Genomic DNA, 7,167 nt, shown 5'->3' with positions numbered 1-7,167 from the left:
GCAGCCCGGCTCTCTGTCCCTCTACGCACTTATCATGCCATGGCAATCGTGATGCTAGAATGAGGGGCAGCTTGAAACCGACCTACAGCCCACAGGCCTACAAAACAGTCTTATTTGGGCCACATGATCTTGGCATTACTTAAAATCAGGACATTTCATGTATATCTCCAGGTTCCTGGCTTTTCTTAGAAAAGCATGAAGCTCTGTCAGGGTTCATATGCAATAGCTCTCAGCGGTCACCACGGAACCCCAGCAGCAGCTTGCTTCCTCTAGGTAGTCGGTCAGCTGCATCAACGAAGGTGGCTTTTCACCCCCTATTTGTGACCTCTTCCTTCCTCTGTCTACTTAACACCACAACACGACAGTACGTGAGAGGCTTCTTTTTCCTGTAGGGCCTCCGATTCTGGATGTCATAAATGGAGCCCAAAGCATGGCCACTTGTCTTGGATTCTATATTCACAGGTGCCCCTGTCTGGGAGGCACTGCTTTACTAATGACAAAGGACGTGGAAGAAAGATATTTCCAACCACGGAAGGAAGAAGTGAGTCGACTGATTCTTGGAAGAAAATGTTAAGAGAATTCTGTTGGTGAGTGTTCCTGAGTGACCCTGAGCTACTTCGTTCCTCTACTGCTCCTTGCTGAGGAGTGGGGCCATAACAGAAGCCCCAGACCAGCTTTTAGGGGGACCAGAGAACTTGTATGTAGCTTCTGTTTATGGTCCTAGCCTAGGAAAGAGCCTCACTAGGTAGGGCAACTGCAGCAGAGCCGGATGGGTGGCCGGGCTCATGAAGGCTGGGAGAAGGCCTGATGCGGCCTCCGCTCCCCTGCCGTGTCTCAGTGTTGTAGGAGAGCACGAGAGGCTTCCTCATTGCTCTGGAATGGCAGCGCTCCCATAAAGAGAATCGGCATACCTCGATGGTCCCACTGTTAGGAAGGGAAGCTGAATAGAGACCAGGGAAGGGGGAGAGGAGGTGAGGGCTGAAAACGCCTCGGCAAGGAGGGTGAAAAGGACGGGTGCAGATGGTCCACGGCCAGCAGTGGGGGCATCTCTGGACACACCAGCATAAGTGGGTATTGGTGATAGGCGCCCAGGTGTCTCCTCCCCAAAGCCAGAACAATGCCGCAGCCCTCTAGGAATTTAGCCAGGCAGTGGAAAAAGAAAAATAAGGGAGGAATCCTGGAATCACTGAGTAGTAACCCAAAAGGGGAAGTCCCAAACTGGAGGTGACAAGGTCTCTCTTGAATTAGAAAGACTATTTTTGGCAGGAGGCCAAATCTGGAGCTTCGGAGATAATTACAGAAAATGATTATGCTTCAAACCTAACGTGATACCACTTAAACCCAGTGCACCTGTACTGAGAGGCTGAATGAGGGATTTGTTTCCACAGCAATGCTATGCCTTAAACACCCACCTGTTCACTTCTGGGGCGGAGTTTTCATGTATTGACAAACAGAGCTTAGAGTCTGGGGTAGGGGACTTGAAGCCACTTAGTAGTGGGTCTGTTCTTCCCTGGCTGTAAATTGAACTTCAGTCATTCAACAACTTATACAAGTTTCCCTCTGCTCAGGAAAAATCCTCTTGAACTGGATGCATCTGGACCTTAAGTTATATTGTGGAATTTGTACTAGAGACGATCTACTTTTCTCCTTAACCCTCCCAGTTGGTTTCAAACTCTTGTTTCCTGCTACAACCTCAATCCTCTGAGAGCCTCTCAAGCAAAATGAGTGAAACACAGGCCTGAGTCTAGACCTTCATGAAAACATCAAGGAGATTCCCTTTCATGCCATCAAATCCGATTCTGCCAACCAAAATACTGGGTCCTCCTTTCTTCTGCTCTCACTGTCAGATCTCAGACCCCGGAGGCTTCAAACCTGGATCCTAAGGAAATTAATACCAATAGGGACTAGGACCATGAAGACTACTAAAAGGAAAGCTTCATAAGGAAGGGATGGGGAAAAATCACGCCTGGACAAGGTAGGTCCCTGGGTTCTTCCCATTGGAAGCTGGGGAAGGAGAACATCTAGGAAAAGGGAAGGAATATTATCTCTACTTGTTATGGACACTTGCTTCCACAGGCTTCACCCACAGCATTGAGCAAGTCAGAGGTCCAAGCCATCAGAAAATGGAATTCTCTGCATGAGAAGAAAGTCCCGTCAGAACCACATGACGAAGCTATTGGAGAGCAAGTAGGGGTCTAGATTTTAGCCAGACCAGCTTGAGGGTTGGTGTTTGAGAATACACAGAGGTGGGACGTGAGCACAGTAAGAACTGGTAAACAGCGGTCCCTGTATTGCAGAGACTACTCATCTTTTGCCAGAATTCGTTTTTAAGTCACTGAAAACTAAGCGAGTTTCTCCCCGAATACATTTTGCTAGGTGGTTGAAATTGGACATTTTGTTAGCTGCCCCTTTAAGTAAGTGGGATTTCCTGACACTAGGCTTCCTTAGCTGTGACAAAGCCACTCTGTGTAGCATGTACCTAAGCCTGTTCCACATTGCTCCTATGGGACTTGGGGGGCAAAGGGAACCCATGTAAACATGGGGCTCATGCTGCCTGCTGTGTAATGTCTTTTGTCTTTGACCCAGGGTTCTTATGTCTTCTGGCCTGGTATCCATTAAACAGTGATCTGCAGACTAACTCATCAACTTGCAAGTGAGGTAAAATTGGAGACTCTCCACGGTTAAGGTTTTGGTGAGAATGGGATGGCTGGTTCTGAGACCAACCAGAGTCAAGCTGCTGATCTAAACCTGGTTTTGATGCCCAAAGTGGACCTGCTCTTGCCGTGGCTGGGGAGGCCACATCATGAGGGGTGTTTCCCCTTCCTCTGCTAGCAGCTCAGCTCTCAGCCCTTTGACTCCCTCTGCAGCCGCTGGGCTGCCTCGCCACTGACACTGCACGTTACTGATCACCTTATTCTGACTACACTGAAAGGGAGGCCAGGGGAGCCCAACTTTAATTTTTAAGTTTTATAAAATGCCCTTGTCTCTCACCTGCGTCTTCTGGATGAAAGATCTCGATGTCAGTAGGAGATGACTGGATAAAAGGTAAAGTTATAGCTACTGGAACGTGACACAAGATTTTGTGGAGGTGAAGGAAGAGCAACAAAGTGGAACCAAGCAGAACCTGACCCCCCCAGTACAAAACCGGGCAGTTAATGATTAGGACAACAGAGTCTCAGACTCAGTGTCTGATGCACACTCCTGAGTTGTTTTATAGATACTATAACTGCCACCAGAGGAAAAATGCTAACTGCATGATGACCAGACTATAGCCATGACATAAGCTGCTCCAACTTGAGCAGTACTGAATCTATGGCTAGCACAATTCCAAGAACTGGCCTCAAGAGAATGAGACTAACATTATTGCTCATAATAACATATATCTTTGTTGGCATCAAAATAGTTGTAGCTTGTTCTGCCTGTATATGTAAACGGGCAACAAAAATTGTCAGCAAAGAGATGCTACAGGTCCATGTTGACATCTTCCACTCTGAGAATACGGTACCCTATATCAGCATGAAGAAGTTACAGAAGATAGACCTTCGCCCCTAATCCCATAGAAGTGGAATCATGTTCTGACAAGTGGGGATCTGTAAGCAGCTCCTTTCAGGAAACCGCCCTCAGTAGGAAGCCCCTTTCCTTGTCACTTTAGCAAAGCTATACTGTAACTAACTTTTAAACCAGACACCCCCATGATCTACTCATATCTGACCCAAGCACACCTTTCAAATCTTTTAATCACACAATACCTTGCCTAATTTATTGGTTGTTCCCATAGATCAAAGAAGTAGAAATGAAGAATAAGTAATTAACAGATGACTAGATTTCTTCCCTAGCTTCCTCTTCAGTAATCTACTGAATAAACTGTGTGATCAAACTGTGTGAACAAGGTAGCATCTAGAGAAAGAGCACGAGGAATTGACAAGCCTGCACACAGTGGGGGGATGGCGATGATTCTGACCCCCATCTCAGTGATTCACTGAGATCACTTCTCTGTTTCTCTTTAAAAAGTTTCATGGCCCAGGGCTTCCTTGGTAGCGCAGTGGTCAAGAATGTGCCTGCCAATGCAGGGGACATGGGTTCGAGCCCTGGTCCGGAAAGATCCCACATGCCGTGGAGCAACTAAGCCCGTATGCCACAACTACTGAGCCTGCACTCTAGAGCCCATGAGCCCACGGGCCACAACTACTGAAGCCTGGGCAGCTAGAGCCCGTGCTCTGCGAGAAGAGAAGACACCGCAATGAGAAGCCCGCGCGCTGCAACTAAAGAAAGCCCACGGGCAGCAACGAAGCCCCAGACCCAACGCAGCCTAAAGTAAAATAAATAAATAAAAATAATAGAAGGGGACATGGGTTCGAGCCCTGGTCCGGAAAGATCCCACATGCCGTGGAGCAACTAAGCCCGTGTGCCACAACTACTGAGCCTGCACTCTAGAGCCCATGAGCCCACGGGCCACAACTATTGAAGCCTGGGCAGCTAGAGCCCGTGCTCTGCAAGAAGAGAAGACACTGCAATGAGAAGCCTGCGCGCTGCAACTAAAGAAAGCCCACGGGCAGCAACGAAGCCCCAGACCCAACGCAGCCTAAAGTAAAATAAATAAATAAAAATAATAGATTTAGGATATTTCTCATTATCAAAAAATCTACAAACAATAAATGCTGGAGAGGGTGTGGAGAAAAAGGAACCCTCTTGCAGTGTTGGAGCCCTCTTGCACTGTATCAATGTAAATTGATACAGCCACTATGGAGAACAGTATGGAGGTTCCTTAAAAAACTAAAAATAGAACTACCATATGACCCAGCAATCCCACTCCTCGGGATATACCCTGAGAAAACCATAATTCAAAAAGAGACATGTACCCCAATGTTCGTTGCAGCTCTATTTACAATAGCCAGGACATGGAAGCAACCTAAGTGTCCATTGACAGATGAATGGATAAAGAAGATATGGCACATATATACAATGGAATATTACTTGGCCATAGCAAAGAACAAAACAATGCCATTTACATCAACATGGATGGGCCTAGAGATTGTCATACTGAGTGAAGTAAGTCAGACACAGAAAGACAAATATCATATGATATCGCTTATATGTGGAATCTTAAAAAAATAAAAGAGTACAAATGAACTTATTTACAAAACAGAAGTAGAGTCACAGATGTAGAAAACAAACCTATGGTTACCAGGGGATAAGGAGGGGAGGGATAAATTGAGAGATTGGGACTGACATATACACACTACTATGTATAAAATAAATAACTAATAATAACCTGCTATATGAAACTGAGTTATTTGTAGTGAGGTGGATGGACCTAGAGTCTGTCATACAGAGTGAAGTAAGTCAGAAAGAGAAAAACAAATACCGTATGCTAACACTTATATATGGAATCTTAACAAAAAAAGGTTCTGAAGCACCTAGGGGCAGGACAGGAATAAAGATGCAGACATAGAGAATGGACTTGAGAACATGGGGAGGGGGAAGGGTAAGCTGGGACAAAGGGAGCAAAGGGAGAGAGTGGCATGGACATATATACACTATCAAATGTAAAATAGATAGCTAGTGGGAAGCAGCCGCATAGCACAGGGAGATCAGCTCAGTGCTTTGTGACCACCTACAGGGGTGGGATAGGGAGTGTGGGAGGGAGACACAAGAGGGAGGAGATATGGGGATATATGTATATGTATAGCTGATTCACTCTGTTATAAAGCAGAAACTAACACACCATTGTAAAGCAATTATACTCCAATAAAGATGTTAAAAAAAAAAAGTTTCATGGCCGAGCAGAATCTTCGGAGGTGATTTTGGGGGGACGCTGAGTCCACCATCTCCCCAGTTTACTGGCATTCTGATTAAAGGCACCTTTTACTTCTACCATTTGTAAGTATGTAATTGATTTTGTAAGTGGCGAGCAGTGGGACCCAATCCACCTGATTTATTCAGTAACAAAAGCAGCACCTGGGAGGTGAAACTGCCCGGAGCCTTCCTACAGGAGGAAAACCCATGATATATCTCTCCCAAACTGTTGCAAAAAATTCAACGGGTTGACTCTGCCATCCTCAGCCAGATGGTTCTGACCACTCTGAGGTGGATAGATACAATCCAGCTGGTGCCGGGGAACAAACTAGACTGACTGTCCTTATGCAGACCCTCTGAAAGGACATAATTGGGAACTTGAAGGCTTACCAGTTGACTGGTAACTACTGTCAACCTGTGCTTTCCGACTGATGTATTAATAGATCCTACTTCAGAGGCCCTCCCCCATACCCAAACTGTAAACTTTCCAAGGACACTATCTGTGCAATTGCTAATACATCCTGCCCCACTTGGATTAATGTTTTGGGTAATACAGAACCTTAAGGAGAAAGCCACTTGGCTTTCTAAGGTAGACACTGATAGTTGAACTTTGTTCAGCTGGAACCTTGGGGGACATAGCTGAGGTCAATATTTCAGGGTGACCAGCAGGTCTAATTCTGCATAGAATACAAATTAAATGGATCTGGTGTGAGCTCCTGTTGGCTTAATTAATCATAATGGCTGACTCAATGGTATATTCATAGGAAAACTTGCCAGAAGCCAGACAATATAGAAACCAGGGGTGGATATCGTTGGGAAGGTAATCCTCAATAACATTTCTATATATCTTGTGACGTTTGTGTGGCAAACAGCCTGGGAAGACAGATAATGTCCCTCTCTAGGGTAGAGGACATGTCTGTTTCTTGACCAGGATTGCAAAGATAGTGGATCACCATTGGCACTTGGATGTCCAATAGGCATCTCAAACTTATCTAAATCTGAACTGATCTTCTCTCCTAAGACTGTAACTCCTGTGGTTTTCAACTAATGTCAACTCAACTTTTCCTGTCACTTGGATTGAAAAATCTAACTTTCTTATTAGAATGTCATTCTTTCTCCTTTTTCCCTCACACTATGTGTCCCATCCATCATGAAATCCTGTTGGCTCTCTTTCAAAATAATTGTCCCTCATTTTTCACAGAACTAGAATAAAGAATCTTAAAATTTGTATGGAACCATAAAAGACCAAAAATTGCAAAGCAATTTGGAAAAAGAACAAAGCTAGAGGCAGAGCCCTCCCAGACTTCAGACAATACTACAAAGCTACAGTAATCAAAACAGCATGGTATTGGCACAAAACCAGACATGGAT

The 7,167-nt window shown here is 45.2% G+C and overlaps 1 long non-coding RNA gene across 1 annotated transcript; it reads left to right on the top strand.

Annotated features, from left to right (window-relative positions):
• Positions 1–414: 414 nt before the first annotated feature.
• Positions 415–2,582, top strand: LOC114486844 (uncharacterized). The gene is made up of 3 exons (XR_003681137.1): positions 415–587; positions 1,569–1,975; positions 2,077–2,582. It is a non-coding gene; the product is annotated as an uncharacterized lncRNA (long non-coding RNA).
• The last annotated feature ends 4,585 nt before the right edge of the window (positions 2,583–7,167 follow it).

This window comes from Physeter macrocephalus, chromosome 9 (genome assembly GCF_002837175.3).
Source record: "Physeter macrocephalus isolate SW-GA chromosome 9, ASM283717v5, whole genome shotgun sequence".
NCBI lineage: Eukaryota > Metazoa > Chordata > Mammalia > Artiodactyla > Physeteridae > Physeter > Physeter macrocephalus.
Note: the sequence above shows the minus strand (reverse complement) of the source record. Positions and strands in the feature narration are given on the sequence as shown.